The following is a 16782-nucleotide window of genomic DNA, read 5'->3' on the forward strand; positions in this document are numbered from 1 at the left end:
GATTGAGCGTCATGAATTGATCTCCATGATGGTTTTCTGAAAACCGTCACAGATCAACATAATCTGTGATGATCTTAGACCGTCACAGTAAAGCCCGAGGCCCAATTAACCCAGCCCAAGCTCATTTTTTATGACGAAAAATAACCGTCACTGATGAATTGCCACGTCATCATGGACGATGACATGGATGATAACGTGGTTGATGATATCACCATCCAAGCCTGTTTATTAACATCCTAACATCAAGTATGCGGAAGTAACAACCCAACATTCAACTCATATCGCCATATACCACTTTCACAAATAAAGCCCATTTTCACAGCACATAATAATAACTCAATCCATTGCATGTTACAGGCCACATAATGTAACACCTGAAAATTTGTTTTCAAATCAATAGGAATTAATTTGATTTAATTAAGCATTTTGGTGAGCATGGAATCTAGTGAATAAAATAGTTTTGGCCAAAATTAAAATTTAATATAAGTTTAGAAAACATGGTTGTGCATTTCAGGCTCGTGCATATTTAATTTTGTGTTGTTGCCTTCTGTTTGATTTTATTTGCATTCAAAACTCTCTTTGAAAAGGCTTTGGAAAAATATATTGGAAAGAGTTTAAAAAAAATAAATAACAAAACCCCCAGCCGTAGCCAGCCCCTGCGCGCGGCCCAGGAATCCCCGAAGCCCAGCTTAGGCCGCAGCGTCCTTTCCCTCTGCGCTCGGCCGTACACCTCCTCCCTGGCAGGCTGACATGCGGGCCCCACTTGGCGGCGCTCGTCCCCCTCCTCTCGCCGTGGGCGAGTAGGACTCGGCCGAGAAGTTCTCCACCGAACCAAACCCAAGAACTCCGGGATTTGCTTGCCAAAACGGTTGCCCAGCGCCCTATAAAGCTTCCAAGCATCGCAGCGGATTCCTTTTTCCGTTAGACGCGTGTCCGAGGAACCCTAGCCGCCGCAGCGCGAAGCTTTGCATCTTGCCGAAAGCCACACCGCCACCGCGAGCACCACGTCCTCTCTGCACGCCCTCGGCTCGATTAGACCGTTTAGGTGAGTTCGCGAAGTGATTCTCCAACTCCCGGTGTTTTTATTTCTTGAAACCGTGCCCGGAAACGAGAAGGGAGCAGACGCCGGCGAGCTCGACCTCCCTGTCCATGGCGACCGCCGCGCCGGAGGGGGAGCAGACGGCCGGCCCGCCGCCGAGGCCTCCCTGGTGACCTAAGGACCGCCCAGATCGAGATCGACGGCCCAGAAAGAAAGATACCCCTTCGAGGGGATTTTTCATTAAGAGTCCCTGGAGAACTGAGTATTCAACCCGCGGTCCTGGCGCCCTGGAGAAGTTTACGCTTTCCAGCGTTAAAAGCGTATTTTCGGCCGACTCAGTTCAAAGGCGTTTTCCAGAAATTACAGATTTGCTACTGATTTTGTTTAGCTCATAATATATTCATTTTAACTCCTTTTTGTCCATTCAAGTTGCGTTAGGTTCGTAATTATATGCTCTTCATGTTAGAAATATTAGTTTACTGTTTTGGAACCTTTTAATTTCCTGGTACTATTAGTTAATTATTTCGCTATAGGAAATCTTAGAAAATTCATATCTTTCACGTTTTAATTCCGATTTTCGTGAACTTTATGTTTGTGCGACCGTAGCACTGCGTAGAATATTATGATAAATTTTTACATTTGTTTTACTACTGTTTGGTGTATTGCTCTAATTATATCTTGTTTGCTTCGTGTATGATTGTCTACATTGGATTGCGTGTTGTTGATTGATGATTGGGTTTAGACGGTGAGCCGTACGTTGGTGACCAAGACCAAGCTTTTGAGGACCAGCAAGCTCAGGAGAGCTTTGAGCAAGGCAAGTATAACTTGGGACCATCCTTGTTACCTATTCACTTATAACTACACATATATATCATATGCATGCTATCACCTTGTCGACCTTAGCAAAATCATAGATGATTGATACCTGTATTCCTTGCTACCTACTTGATATGCATTTGTTGTAAATGTGCTAGTGCTTGATTTAATCCATGATCTTGTAAGATGATTAATAGCTATGCAATGAACATAAAAGAATGACAGATAACTGTATGAGATCTTGTCTGTACGTGATCACCCGGGATAACAGTGCAACCATGAGGGCTATAATGGCTCTGGCTTTAGCTCAGTATGAAGCCCTCTTCTAGCTTGTTAGAGGTTACCCGAAAGGGCGGAGGGGCTGAACCATTTTGGGTATAGTGCGAGCCCCTGTCCCTATGTGTATAGGCTGCGCGTCATTGTGCCATTCGGAAGGGGGGTATCTATATCTGCGCGCAAAGGAAACCTTGCGGCCCTAACATGTTAGACGAACTTTTGAAAGGCTTCATAGTGATCCCTGCCGACCTTCCTTGGTAGTGGGTTAAGAGGTCGACGGGCCTCGGGCGAAAGGGTAAATCATGACTCATGGGTAATGATGTACAACCTCTGCAGAGTGTAAAACTGGTATACTAGCCGAGCTCACGGTCAGGAGCGGCCTTGGGGACATCTACATTAAGATGATGATCTTATTATGTTATTATGTTCGTTTGATTATCGTTTATGCTATGAGTTAATTATGCTTACACTGGATCATGGGATTAATGGATCGTTTATGCTACCTTGACATTTGCCATCTAATTATGAATATGCTATCCACTATTAAAAGCTAAATGCAGTCAAACCAAAGTCAGCTAATTGAGCCTCATGAACCCCTAGTTATACTTGTTGAGTACGATATGTGCTCACTCTTGCAATTTCCCAACACCTCAGGAAATGATAATGAAGATGACTGGAATGAGGATTATCGTTATGAGTACTAGGTTTGGAGTCAACCAGTCAACAGTGTCCCTGTGTGGAGCTTCCGTCGAGAGCGTTGTTTACTTTGTGCTATCTTTATTGTATGAGACTAAGTGATATATTATATTCCGCTATGTAATAAACACTGCAATGGTACATTTGAGATTTGTCTACTTATGTGTGCGACTGTTTCTGGGACACATATGAGTCTTTTATGCATCCTATTTTGTTCTTAAAATATGGGTGTGACAAATTGGTATCAAAGCTTTGTTGACTGTAGGACGCAAACCTAGTTAGCAAATGGTCGAAAATTTAGGTCCTTATTTTACTTACTTCATGCTCCCCACTATGGTCTTGTTATTTGTTAAAAGTTTATGCTTCTCTATCTTGCTCTATTGTGAAATTATTGCATCCATCTGATCTATGTCTAAAAACTTTTGTAGAGGCCGCCCCGTACCCGTAATGCTGCACGCATAGCTGCTGAGGAGTACCGTGCCATGTTCAACCTAGGAGGACAGCATGTGGATGGAGCTCCTGAGCTGGAAGATGAGGAATCAAGGGTGGAAGCTCAGGAGGAAGTGCCTGAAGATGAGGAGATGCAAGATCTACCTCCACCATAGTCTGCTAATGCAAGGATGGGATGGACTACTGAGCTGTGGATTCCGGAAGCAGATCCCAAGGCCTTCTTCCATGAGAATTTGGTGTTAACATTGAAACACCATTACCCAGATTTGCAAGCCACACTGGAATATAACTGCACTGAGCACAAGCACCCTCTAAGGAGATCACTTTGGATTGCAGAGCTGATAGTCAAGACACTGGATGCCACTAAGGGGATTCGAAAGGTGGAATCAAAACACATCACTCGAATCAGCCGGGACACGATGAAGGAGAGCATGGCAGATGCAGCTTACCAGGCCTTGCTTTTCTACCGGGGTAGACGCTTTGAGGATGTTCAGTACAATGCAACATATCACTTTCCTCGCTTTGTACCAGAGAAGATGACTTGGGCCATAGAATTTGCAGATGCTTCACAACCAAAGCTTCAAGCACAAGTGGAGTTGACCTATGAGCTAACCGTCAAGGTGATAGAGTTGGAGAATGAACTGCACCGTGAGAGGAAACTGATGGAGAAAGAGCGACGGGAAGCAGATGACCTCCGAGCGGAGTTAGGCCGTCCCAAGCTCCATAAGAGGCTGCGTGTTGAACCCATCTTGAAGGATGCTGCACCCGATGAATAGAAAAGAACCCATATGTAATAGGAACGTTAGTAGTTCACGAGTTACTTCGAGTCTTTTGCTATTGTGGTGTGAACTTGGTGTGCTTGCTGATTTGTTATTATGAATATGTGTGATTTGGATTTTTGTAATGAGTGCTGGGACTATGTGGGCATGTCCACAAGTTCCCTAGTTAAGAACCTTAAGTAAGAACATGAATAAATAGTGGTTTGGGGTCATATCCTGTTTCTGTCTTTTGCTGTTTTCTGGAACAGTCTGCAATGATTCTGGAATAAATCAAATTCTGTTCGTGCAATGTTCATCAAATTTTTCTGGGAATAAGTAGACTTTCATATCTTTCCAATGCCGCAAGAATGATCATATTATCTATTATGAGCTGTGAGTTATGACTGTTTAAAGTTGAGGTTTCTGCGCAGTCTGGAATTCTGGAACAGTTTCGGTTGTACCCAGTTTTTGATTTACCTAACGTTGGAATCTGGTAATGTGAACTAAATGAAAGTTGTAGACAATTTCTTTATCTTTCCAACGGTGTACAGCATGTATCCTTTTGAATTATGGAACTCGAGCTATGACTGATGTTCTGATCTGCTGATGTTGGATGTTACCCAGAAAATTTTAGATTCCGTTAACTCTTGTAATTGTCATGTTGGACGTTACTAAGATATGTTTGTGTATCTTGGAATGCAGATGGCAGCAAGGGGAAGAGGCAGAGGCAGGGGCCGTGGCAATGGCAATGACAATGGCAATGGTGGCAATGCCCCAATCACCGTGGAGGAACTCATGCAGACCCAAAATCAGATGATGCACGTTTTCATGCAGCACCTGCAGCAACAACCTCCACCAACACCACCACCTGTTCATGTGAGGGACAAGCGTGGAGAGTTTATGAAGGGAAGACCTCCGGTATTTACACACTCAGCTGATCCCATGGAGGCAGACGATTGGTTACGTGATGTGGAGAGGCAACTAAACATAGCACAGTGCAATGACTTGGAGAAGGTGTTGTATGCTTCTGGACAACTTCAGGGGGCAGCTCAAACATGGTGGGAGTCATATCAAGCTGCTCGTCCCAACAATGCTCCTCCTGTCACATGGCTAGAATTCTGTAGGGACTTCAGAGCTCGACACATAAATGAGGGAATGATGGAGCTCAAACAGGAAGAATTCAGATCACTCCGGATGGGCTCCATGACTGTGGCAGAATATCATGACACCTTTGAACAGTTGGCTCGCTATGCTTCGAATGATGTCAGGGAAGATGCTGATAGGCAGCGTCTATTCATGAAGGGCTTGTACTATGAACTCAGGTTGCAGTTGGCAGGAAACACTTATCCTACCTTCCAAGCTCTTGTGAATCGTGCCATTGTGCTTGATAATATGCGGAAGAGTCAGGATAAGAAGAGAAGGATGCTGGCACAAGGATCTGGGAGCAACAACCGTCAGCGTTTCAGTTCCCATCAAGGTCATCAGCAGAGGTTCCAGGGACCAGTTAGTCAGTGGAACCGCAACCAGCAACCCCAGCGTTTCCAGGGTCAGTCACAGAGTGGGAACCAGCGTCCACCATTCCAGCAACGTAACTATAATCAGCAGCAGCATGGTCAGCAGACACCTCGCTCAGGGAACTCAAATGCCAACCCCACAAAAAGAAGTGCTCCTAACACTCCTACCAGGTGTTTCCGTTGTGGGAAGGAGGGACACATGTCATATGATTGCCCGGAGAAGCTCAACAAGCCGAACAACAACTAGAAGTCTACTGCTTATGCAGCAACAGTGAACAATGTGGCTACGGAGACAGTTCAGGAGGGACCAGAGATCATGATGGGTACGTTCAGTATCAACTCTATCCCTGCTACAGTTTTATTTGATTCTGGAGCTTCTCATACATTCATATCACAAGCATTTGTTAGAATTCATAGCTTTCCTCTTGTTGCAATGAAAACTCCTATGCTAGTTAATTCACCGGGTGGGACTATACCAGTTTCTTTACGTTGCCCCTCAGCAAGTCTTTCTTTAAGGGGGGTAGATTTTCCTATCAGTCCCATGGTCATGAGAACTTCAGGCATAGATGTGATCTTGGGTTTGGATTGGATGAAGCAACATGACACAGATATTAAGTGCAAAGAGAGAGTAGTGGCACTGACAACACCAAAGGGAGAAAGAATCAGCGTCGATGTAACAATGCAAGCACCACTCACCGCTAAAGTGAACCAACTGAATGATGCTGTTGATCCTCAGAACCTGGTGGTGGATGAGTTTCCGGATGTCTTTCCAGATGAATTGCCAGGTATGCCACCTGACCGAGACATAGAATTTATTATTGAATTACTACCTGGTACTGCACCCATAGCTAAAAGACCATATAGAATGGGGGTTAAAGAACTAGAAGAACTTAAGAAACAAATTAAGGAATTGCAAGATAAAGGGTTCATTCGTCCTAGTTCCTCACCATGGGGTGCACCAGTTATCTTTGTTGATAAGAAGGATGGTAGTCAGAGGATGTGTGTTGATTATCGGTCACTTAATGAGGTCACTATCAAGAATAAATATCCATTGCCTAGGATTGATGACTTATTTGATCAGCTAAGAGGTGCTTGTGTGTTCTCTAAGATTGATTTGCGTTCTGGTTATCATCAATTGAAGATTCGGAATTCAGATATACCAAAGACAGCTTTCACAACAAGGTATGGGTTATATGAGTATACGGTTATGTCTTTTGGTTTGACCAATGCACCAGCTTACTTTATGTACATGATGAATAAAGTATTTATGGAGTATCTTGATAAGTTTGTGGTGGTCTTTATTGATGACATTCTGGTATTCTCTAAAACCAAGGAAGAACATGCTGAACATCTGAGATTGGTCTTACAGAAACTTAGAGAACATAAGTTGTATGCTAAGCGTAGTAAATGCGAGTTTTGGTTGGAGGAAGTTTCTTTTCTTGGTCATGTTGTCTCTAATGGTGGTATTGCAGTGGATCCTAGTAAGGTGAAAGATGTGTTGAATTGGAAACCACCTACAGATGTAAGTGAAATTTGCAGTTTTCTTGGTTTAGCTGGGTACTATCGTAGATTCATTGAAGGGTTCTCAAAACTTGCAAAACCTATGACTGCTCTATTGGAGAAGAATGCTAAGTTCATATGGTCTGATAAGTGTCAAGCTAGTTTTGAGGAGTTTAAGAAGAGATTGACTACTGCACCTGTGTTGGTATTGCCAGATCTGAGTAAGAGTTTCTCTATCTATTGTGATGCTTCTCGTCTGGGTTTGGGTTGTGTTCTCATGCAAGAAGGTAGAGTTGTTGCTTATGCATCTAGACAGTTGAGGAAACATGAACTGAATTACCCTACTCATGATCTAGAGTTAGCAGCTGTGGTTCATGCATTGAAGATTTGGAGACACTATTTGATTGGGCATAAGAGTGACATATATACTGACCATAAGAGTTTGAAGTATATCTTCACCCAGACAGATTTGAATTTAAGGCAACGAAGATGGTTGGAACTGATAAAGGATTATGATTTGGAAGTGCATTATCATCCTGGAAAGGCGAACGTCGTAGCTGATGCACTTAGCAGGAAGAAATATGCTAATGAGCTTCGGGCGACACCTGAATCTGAGGAGTTGTGTGCTGAATTTGCATATTTGAACTTGGGAATTGTAGTAAATGCGATGGAGATTGAGGTCAGTCCTACTCTAGAGGAAGAGATATTGAAAGGACAGTTGGAAGATGAGAAACTAAAGGAGATAGCACAGAATGTGGTACTAGGAAAAGCACCAGGATTCAGAATAGATGACAATGGTGTATTGTGGTTTGGAAAAAGGATATGTGTTCCTGAAGTGAAGGCTATTCGTGATACGATTCTGATAGAGGCTCATGAGTCAGCATATTCCATTCACCCTGGAAGTACTAAGATGTATCTAGATCTGAAACAGAAGTACTGGTGGTATGGTTTAAAGAGAGATGTAGCTGAGTATGTTGCTTTGTGTGATACTTGTCAGCGAGTGAAAGCTGAACACCAGAGGCCAGCTGGACTGTTGCAACCAATGAAGATTCCTGAATGGAAGTGGGAAGAAGTAGGCATGGATTTTATAGTGGGTTTACCACGTACACAGAGAGGGTATGACTCGATATGGGTGATAGTAGATCGTTTGACTAAAGTGGCTCATTTCATACCTGTTAAAACTAAGTACACTGGAGAACGCCTAGCTGAGCTGTATATGGAGAGGATTGTTTGTTTGCATGGGGTACCTAAGAAGATTGTGTCAGATAGGGGTACTCAATTCACATCTCACTTTTGGAAAGCAGTGCATGATTCATTGGGAACCAAGTTGAATTTCAGTACAGCATATCATCCACAGACAGATGGACAGACTGAGAGGATCAATCAGATATTGGAGGATATGTTGAGAGCTTGTGCTTTGCAGTATGGGGCTAGTTGGGACAAGAGTTTGCCATATGCAGAATTCTCCTACAACAACAGCTATCAGCAAAGTCTTAAGATGGCACCGTTCGAGGCCCTATATGGTCGGAAGTGCAGGACACCTTTGTTTTGGAATCAGACGGGAGAGACTCAGGTGTTCGGGACAGATGTGCTTAGACATGCAGAACAACAAGTGCGGACCATTCGGGATAACTTGAGAGTTGCTCAATCTCGTCAGAAAAGCTATGCAGATACGCGTAGGAGAGAGTTGGCTTTTGAAGTAGGTGATTATGTCTATCTGAAAGTGTCACCTATGCGGAGTGTGAAGAGGTTTAATATGAAGGGAAAGCTAGCTCCAAGGTATATCCGTTTAAAGTATTAGAAAGGCGTGGAGAAGTAGCATATCGGTTGGAATTGCCTGAAAGTTTGTCTGGTGTGCACGATGTGTTCCATGTGTCACAACTTAAGAAGTGTTTGCGTGTACCTGAGGAGCAACTACCATTGGAAGAACTCTCTGTTAAAGGTGACCTCACTTATGAAGAGTATCCGGTCAAAATATTGGAGACAGCTGAGAGAGTCACTAGAAGTCGGGTCATCAAAATGTGTAAAGTACAGTGGAATCGGCATTCGGAAGCAGAGGCAACTTGGGAAAGGGAGGATGATCTGAGGAAGTCATACTCATATCTGTTCGAGTAAGCACCGTTCAATCTCGAGGACGAGATTCTTTTAAGGGGGGTAGAGTTTGTAACACCTGAAAATTTGTTTTCAAATCAATAGGAATTAATTTGATTTAATTAAGCATTTTGGTGAGCATGGAATCTAGTGAATAAAATAGTTTTGGCCAAAATTAAAATTTAATATAAGTTTAGAAAACATGGTTGTGCATTTCACGCTCGTGCATATTTAATTTTGTGTTGTTGCCTTCTGTTTGATTTTATTTGCATTCAAAACTCTCTTTGAAAAGGCTTTGGAAAAATATATTGGAAAGAGTTTAAAAAAAAATAAATAACAAAACCCCCAGCCGTAGCCAGCCCCTGCGCGCGGCCCAGGAATCCCCGAAGCCCAGCTTAGGCCGCAGCGTCCTTTCCCTCTGCGCTCGGCCGTACACCTCCTCCCTGGCAGGCTGACATGCGGGCCCCACTTGGCGGCGCTCGTCCCCCTCCTCTCGCCGTGGGCGAGTAGGACTCGGCCGAGAAGTTCTCCACCGAACCAAACCCGAGAACTCCGGGATTTGCTTGCCAAAACGGTTGCCCAGCGCCCTATAAAGCTTCCAAGCATCGCAGCGGATTCCTTTTTCCGTTAGACGCGCGTCCGAGGAACCCTAGCCGCCGCAGCGCGAAGCTTTGCATCTTGCCGAAAGCCACACCGCCACCGCGAGCACCACGTCCTCTCTGCACGCCCTCGGCTCGATTAGACCGTTTAGGTGAGTTTGCGAAGTGATTCTCCAACTCCCGGTGTTTTTATTTCTTGAAACCGTGCCCGGAAACGAGAAGGGAGCAGACGCCGGCGAGCTCGACCTCCCTGTCCATGGCGATCGCCGCGCCGGAGGGGGAGCAGACGGCCGGCCCGCCGCCGAGGCCTCCCTGGTGACCTGAGGACCGCCCAGATCGAGATCGACGGCCTAGAAAGAAAGATACCCCTTCGAGGGGATTTTTCATTAAGAGTCCCTGGAGAACTGAGTATTCAACCCGCGGTCCTGGCGCCCTGGAGAAGTTTACGCTTTCCAGCGTTAAAAGCGTATTTTCGGCCGACTCAGTTCAAAGGCGTTTTCCAGAAATTACAGATTTGCTACTGATTTTGTTTAGCTCATAATATATTCATTTTAACTCCGTTTTTGTCCATTCAAGTTGCGTTAGGTTCGTAATTATATGCTCTTCATGTTAGAAATATTAGTTTACTGTTTTGGAACCTTTTAATTTCCTAGTACTATTAGTTAATTATTTCGCTATAGGAAATCTTAGAAAATTCATATCTTTCACGTTTTAATTCCGATTTTCGTGAACTTTATGTTTGTGCGACCGTAGCGCTGCGTAGAATATTATGATAAACTTTTACATTTGTTTTACTACTGTTTGGTGTATTGCTCTAATTATATCTTGTTTGCTTCGTGTATGATTGTCTACATTGGATTGCGTGTTGTTGATTGATGATTGGGTTTAGACGGTGAGCCGTACGTTGGTGACCAAGACCAAGCTTTTGAGGACCAGCAAGCTCAGGAGAGCTTTGAGCAAGGCAAGTATAACTTGGGACCATCCTTGTTACCTATTCACTTATAACTACACATATATATCATATGCATGCTATCACCTTGTCGACCTTAGCAAAATCATAGATGATTGATACCTGTATTCCTTGCTACCTACTTGATATGCATTTGTTGTAAATGTGCTAGTGCTTGATTTAATCCATGATCTTGTAAGATGATTAATAGCTATGCAATGAACATAAAAGAATGACAGATAACTGTATGAGATCTTGTCTGTACGTGATCACCCGGGATAACAGTGCAACCATGAGGGCTATAATGGCTCTGGCTTTAGCTCAGTATGAAGCCCTCTTCTAGCTTGTTAGAGGTTACCCGAAAGGGCGGAGGGGCTGAACCGTTTTGGGTATAGTGCGAGCCCCTGTCCCTATGTGTATAGGCTGCGCGTCATTGTGCCATTCAGAAGGGGGGTATCTATATCTGCGCGCAAAGGAAACCTTGCGGTCCTAACATGTTAGACGAACTTTTGAAAGGCTTCATAGTGATCCCTGCCGACCTTCCTTGGTAGTGGGTTAAGAGGTCGACGGGCCTCGGGCGAAAGGGTAAATCATGACTCTTGGGTAATGATGTACAACCTCTGCAGAGTGTAAAACTGGTATACTAGCCGAGCTCACGGTCAGGAGCGGCCTTGGGGACATCTACATTAAGATGATGATCTTATTATGTTATTATGTTCGTTTGATTATCGTTTATGCTATGAGTTAATTATGCTTACACTGGATCATGGGATTAATGGATCGTTTATGCTACCTTGACATTTGCCATCTAATTATGAATATGCTATCCACTATTAAAAGCTAAATGCAGTCAAACCAAAGTCAGCTAATTGAGCCTCATGAACCCCTGGTTATACTTGTTGAGTACGATATGTGCTCACTCTTGCAATTTCCCAACACCTCAGGAAATGATAATGAAGATGACTGGAATGAGGATTATCGTTATGAGTACTAGGTTTGGAGTCAACCAGTCAACAGTGTCCCTGTGTGGAGCTTCCGTCGAGAGCGTTGTTTACTTTGTGCTATCTTTATTCTATGAGACTAAGTGATATATTATATTCCGCTATGTAATAAACACTGCAATGGTACATTTGAGATTTGTCTACTTATGTGTGCGACTGTTTCTGGGGCACATATGAGTCTTTTATGCATCCTATTTTGTTCTTAAAATATGGGTGTGACACATAAGCGCCCGCGGCCCGCTCGCCCCTGTGCTGCCCCCTGCCTCTGCAGCGCCGCCGCCGCCGCCAGTCGCGTAGGTCCGCCATGCGGCCACGACGGCGACTTCAATTGCTTCCTGTGACTCAAAGGTAAGAGCAATTTGGCCCTTTCGTAGAGCAATTTTGGTCACCAAATTTGCATGTTGACTTAGGTCTGTGTGTATGCTTGTTTTTCAACAGATGTCTCAGTCTGAGGAATACGACCAAGTTGTTGATTGGACACTGGAGCTGGAGGAGCAAATGAATTAAGATCCCTCGAGTAAGGGAGGGGCTGTTGGTGTTGATGGGAAGGAATCAGGAAGCTGCGCCTTCTGCTGATGGAGAGAAAAAGAAGGAGGTGATAGATTTAGAATCTGAGGAGGGGATCAAGAAAAAGGAGATGAATGCTAGATCAATGGTTTGGGACCACTTCATCAAAATCAAAGAAAAAGGTGTGGTTGTGAGGGGAAAGTGCAAGTATTGCCCTACTGAGATCAAAGCACATCCAGTATTGAATGGTACGTCTGGCTTGCGCAAGCATTTTAGTGTTTGTAAGCGTAATCCTCATAAGTGTAGTGCTCATGCAACACAAGGTGTTTTGCAAGTTACTGAAGGAACTGCCATAGGTACTTGGAAGTTTGACCCTGATTTTAGGACTTCCCTCACTCCATTTATGGTTGAAGCTCTAGTCTGCACTGAAGATTAGCTTCGAAGGACAACTCCAGTCAATCTTTCTGAAAATACAGAGGCGTTAAGTAAATATCAAGAAGGTGATAACTTGAAAACTCTATCTCTGTCATTTATTTTGCTTGTTCATTACTCAATACAAATATTTCATCCTCTTGTTATTATATTTCAGAACTGATTGAGGAGTTCAAGAATTTGGCTATTGTTGATGGTCATGCTACCAAGTCATCAATTCAAGGCAGCAAAAGCAAGATGGTTACCGCCACCAATATCACGTCCCAACCAACAAAAACCTCCAACACCACAAAAACCTCAAACACCAAATCAAGCAAGAGCAATCTGAGCAAGCCCCCTAGGCCTCCATCTAAATGATCATGTAAGGAACTTAAATATCTTCTTTCTATTCTTTCTAGTTTGTGAACAAGAACAACTCATGATTAATTGTAGTGTTCCTTGCTGCATAATGTTTCAAGTCTAAGAACAAATGAAGGTGAGTGATCAAGTGATGCTTGCTGCTGCAAACTGTGCTGGACGCCTAGACTTCCTATGTTTTTAGTGCTTGTTGCTGCAAACTGTGTCGTTTTTCTTAATGCTTCCTGTCTTTCTTTATTTATGTGAAGTGTGTTGGCGTTGCTGCCTTGTTGGCATTGGCAGTGCTGCTGTGCGGCTGCCCAAGTGTCCCATTTGAATAATATGTTGTATTTGAGTGGTGAGAACATAGCACTTCTAAGTGTTCCAGTGGATCTGTTGTGGACAACTATATATTATGTATTTGTGGCTATCTATTTGTTTGATTTGGCACTGTTATTTTATATTGATTCATGTCAAATTTATGATGGATTCATGTCAAATTTCTGTCAAAATTTGCTACTGAACCTAATGTTACATGCAGTTCGGTACCTTCGGTATTTACCGGTACCGAACCGAAAGTACCGAAACCGAAGTACCTCGGTACCGAGTTTTTTCAGGAACCGAACGGTACCGGCTTTCTCTCGTACCGAATTAGAGAGGGTACCGAAGTACCGAACCGATCGGTTCGGTAGTACCGAACGCCCAGGATGAGGCAGCGCAGCAGGCGGCAGCGGTGCTTTGTGGGCTGGGCTAATTCGCGCTCGTGGGCCGCGAAGTTAGACCACAACGTATTATACTCGAAAGGAAAATACAGGAATAATCGGCGGGAAGTGCCCGTGAAAATACGATGAGAAAACGGTCGGGAAAAGGCTTCACCCGTTTTCACCGGACTTTCACTGAAGGAATCGGTTTAAACAGCATGTGGTACGTCGCCTCATTTTTCATCCCTAGTCACTTGGACACGCTAACATACTACTACTCCAATTCTAACTAGAATCCTTCTTCTCACTTGCACACACCAACATTCGCATGAGATTCCCAAATTCGGGCTACGAAGGGAGTAGCTATTTTGTAGGGTATAAAGCTATAATATTGCCTATTGTTCCACTATTGCAACTAATGACGATATAGCTCTGCTAAACACTGTCATTTGGCTTAGCCAGTAAATATGTTTATTAACATTGACCAAGGCAAATATTCATTCATTTCTCTTAATAACTACAATCTATGCATCATCATTGTGATCTTTAATTAAATAATGATGTAACCAACTATTGAGTAGTTTTTTGAATTCTTTGATTCTTAGCGGTGAAGGAATGAATGTTGGCTATAACCGTGAGTATGTTGGCTGTTTTACTGAATCTTAAGTAATGGATCTATAAATATGTTCTCCAAATCCTTATACATGTATTTGAGTATTTAGAGCATCTCTAAGAGTATTCCATATCACTTCCCTATACATGTTTTTTTGGGAAAAGAGAAAAAATCATCTATTGGCAATTGGCAAATAGACCGGCATCATGCGTAAAAATGTGCGCAACCTTTGTCGCGCGCATCACGCCGTCTTCTAAGTGGAAGGGTGTAGAAAAGAATAGATAGTAGTAAATGTTCCTGATGCAAATGTACGAGAGAAAATAATATATAAACTGGTTACGATAATTTAGAAATAGTATAGGATTCCTAATGTAAAATTGTCTTTTATTTTAGGAGTGGATTATTAGAAACTCTTGGAAATGACTTTTTTCTCCCAATATCTTTTCAGGAGTTGCAAAACTAATATCTTTGTGAGAAAAAATAGGATACTCTTGGAGATGCTCATGTTCATAATTTTTTGCCAATGACATGTTTCCCCACATTTTTCATATTCTCTATAGAACCACTAAATGAAATAATCGTCTCTATTACATTCCACAATAGCTTTTTAAAGCTACTAGCTAGTGAAGGCTACGGCTAAAATATCGTAGCCCGCGATTTAAAAGCTTGATAATGACATGGTATTGTAAATGTTAGTTTTTATAGATTTAATTATTTAAATTTTAAAAAGTATCTGGAATACGTGAATTGCATGATATCGAGAAGTATATGTACTTTTCTTATTTGTCAACGAGAAGCGTGTTAATGTTACCATGCAAAGCAATACAGTCAACAATTTGAGCGCGGGCTGCTGAGCTTGAGCATGACGCTGCCCCCCATTCCCAGCCTAGAAACAACTTTTTATGGAGACCAGTATGTAACCAGATGCGTGTACCGCAACAAGACGCGACGGTCCAAAACCGATTCTGAACGATCCGACACCGACTCCGAAAGGCACTGTCTTTTGTGGCCGTGCAGAGGCGTAGCAGGCGTTAACTGGTGGATGTTGTTGCTCTTGAAATCTCAATCTCATTCGATGACAATGAGATGGACTAAAGAATTGTGAACGGTTTTGTTTCCCTTTTTTGGTGATGTAGCAAAGCTGATAATGATGTGGCCGGCGCACTCTGCACGTTTGGGTACGGGGGCCGAGTGAGTGTGTACATGCTGATATACCTGAACATACAAGGCCTTGTTTAGTTCATCCCAAACACCAAAATTTTTTCAAGATATTCTATCACATTAAATCTTATGGTACATGCATGAAACATTAAATATAGATGAAAATAAAAACTAATTGCATAATGTACCTGTAAATCGTGAGACGGGTCTTTTAAGTCTAGTTATTTTATAATTAGACAATGTTTATCAAATAAAAACGAAAGTGCTACTATCAAAATTCAAAAAAGTTTTTGATCTAAACAAGGCAATGAAAAGATTAGGAACCATCCCATCTAGATCCAGTACGAGAGATCAGTAGATGATGATCGATGATCGACGTGTGGTAGGCGTCGTTGTTAGCACGCCGCGGTCAGTGCTTCCTCCACGGACTCCGTGAGCCGGCGACTCGGCAGGCGGCATGGCACCTCAGCACCTGGCAGGCAGAGCGCAGAGGGAGAGTTGCACTGCCCCAGCGACTCTCCTCTGCTCTCGCTGAGTTGCCCGCAGGAAGGAGAGAAGCGACCGCGCCGTGCACGTCACCCGGCTGTTGAACGCCCGCCCACGGTTTGGGTGGGATGAGATCCGGTGACTCTCTCACTAGAGTCGAGAGCTCTTCTTTTTGCAGGTTGCTGGCACCTGGCACTCTCCCGCCTGAAGAAAAACGAGCAGAGCGATTAGTGGCCGCGGCCTTCGCTGACTGCCAAGTGTCAAGGTCGTCCCTCGCTGCTGCCGTCCCTAGTCGTGAGCATGACCGGCATAAGTTCCAGTTGAGGCCTTGCTTTAGTTGGTAACTTTTTTGGCTTTGGTTAGCGTAACACTTTCGTTTATATTTAGTAATTATTATCTAAATTGGACTAACTAGGTTTAAAAGATTCGTCTCGCAAATTACAGATAAATTGTGTAATTAGTTATTTCTATTTATATTTAATACTTTATATATGTGACGTAAAATTTGATGTGACTTAAAATTTTTTAGAAACTAAACCAGGCCTGAGTTTGCTGACGGCTGACGCCTGGGCCTGCTGAAGCCAACCCGCTTGCTTTGCTTTGCGTCGCTTGGGCGGCTCATCAGGCAGCGACGGCCGACGGTCATTAACAATTGTTACTGTCTCGGCCGCTCGGCCGTCATCATCGCCCCTGGCCTGGTCTAGCGCCAGATAAATGCTCAGCTCTTATAGTTTTATTAGCACCAAACCTGTTCTAACCTAACCCCTGGCCTGCCCCCGCCCCCTGCTTATAAAGTACTCCCAACATGCATGTCCAGTGCATTAGTACACGGTTATCATCTTTCTTTGCCATCTCTC

The sequence above is a fragment of the Sorghum bicolor genome, chromosome 7 (genome assembly GCF_000003195.3).
Source record: "Sorghum bicolor cultivar BTx623 chromosome 7, Sorghum_bicolor_NCBIv3, whole genome shotgun sequence".
In the NCBI taxonomy this organism is placed as follows: Eukaryota; Viridiplantae; Streptophyta; class Magnoliopsida; order Poales; family Poaceae; genus Sorghum; species Sorghum bicolor.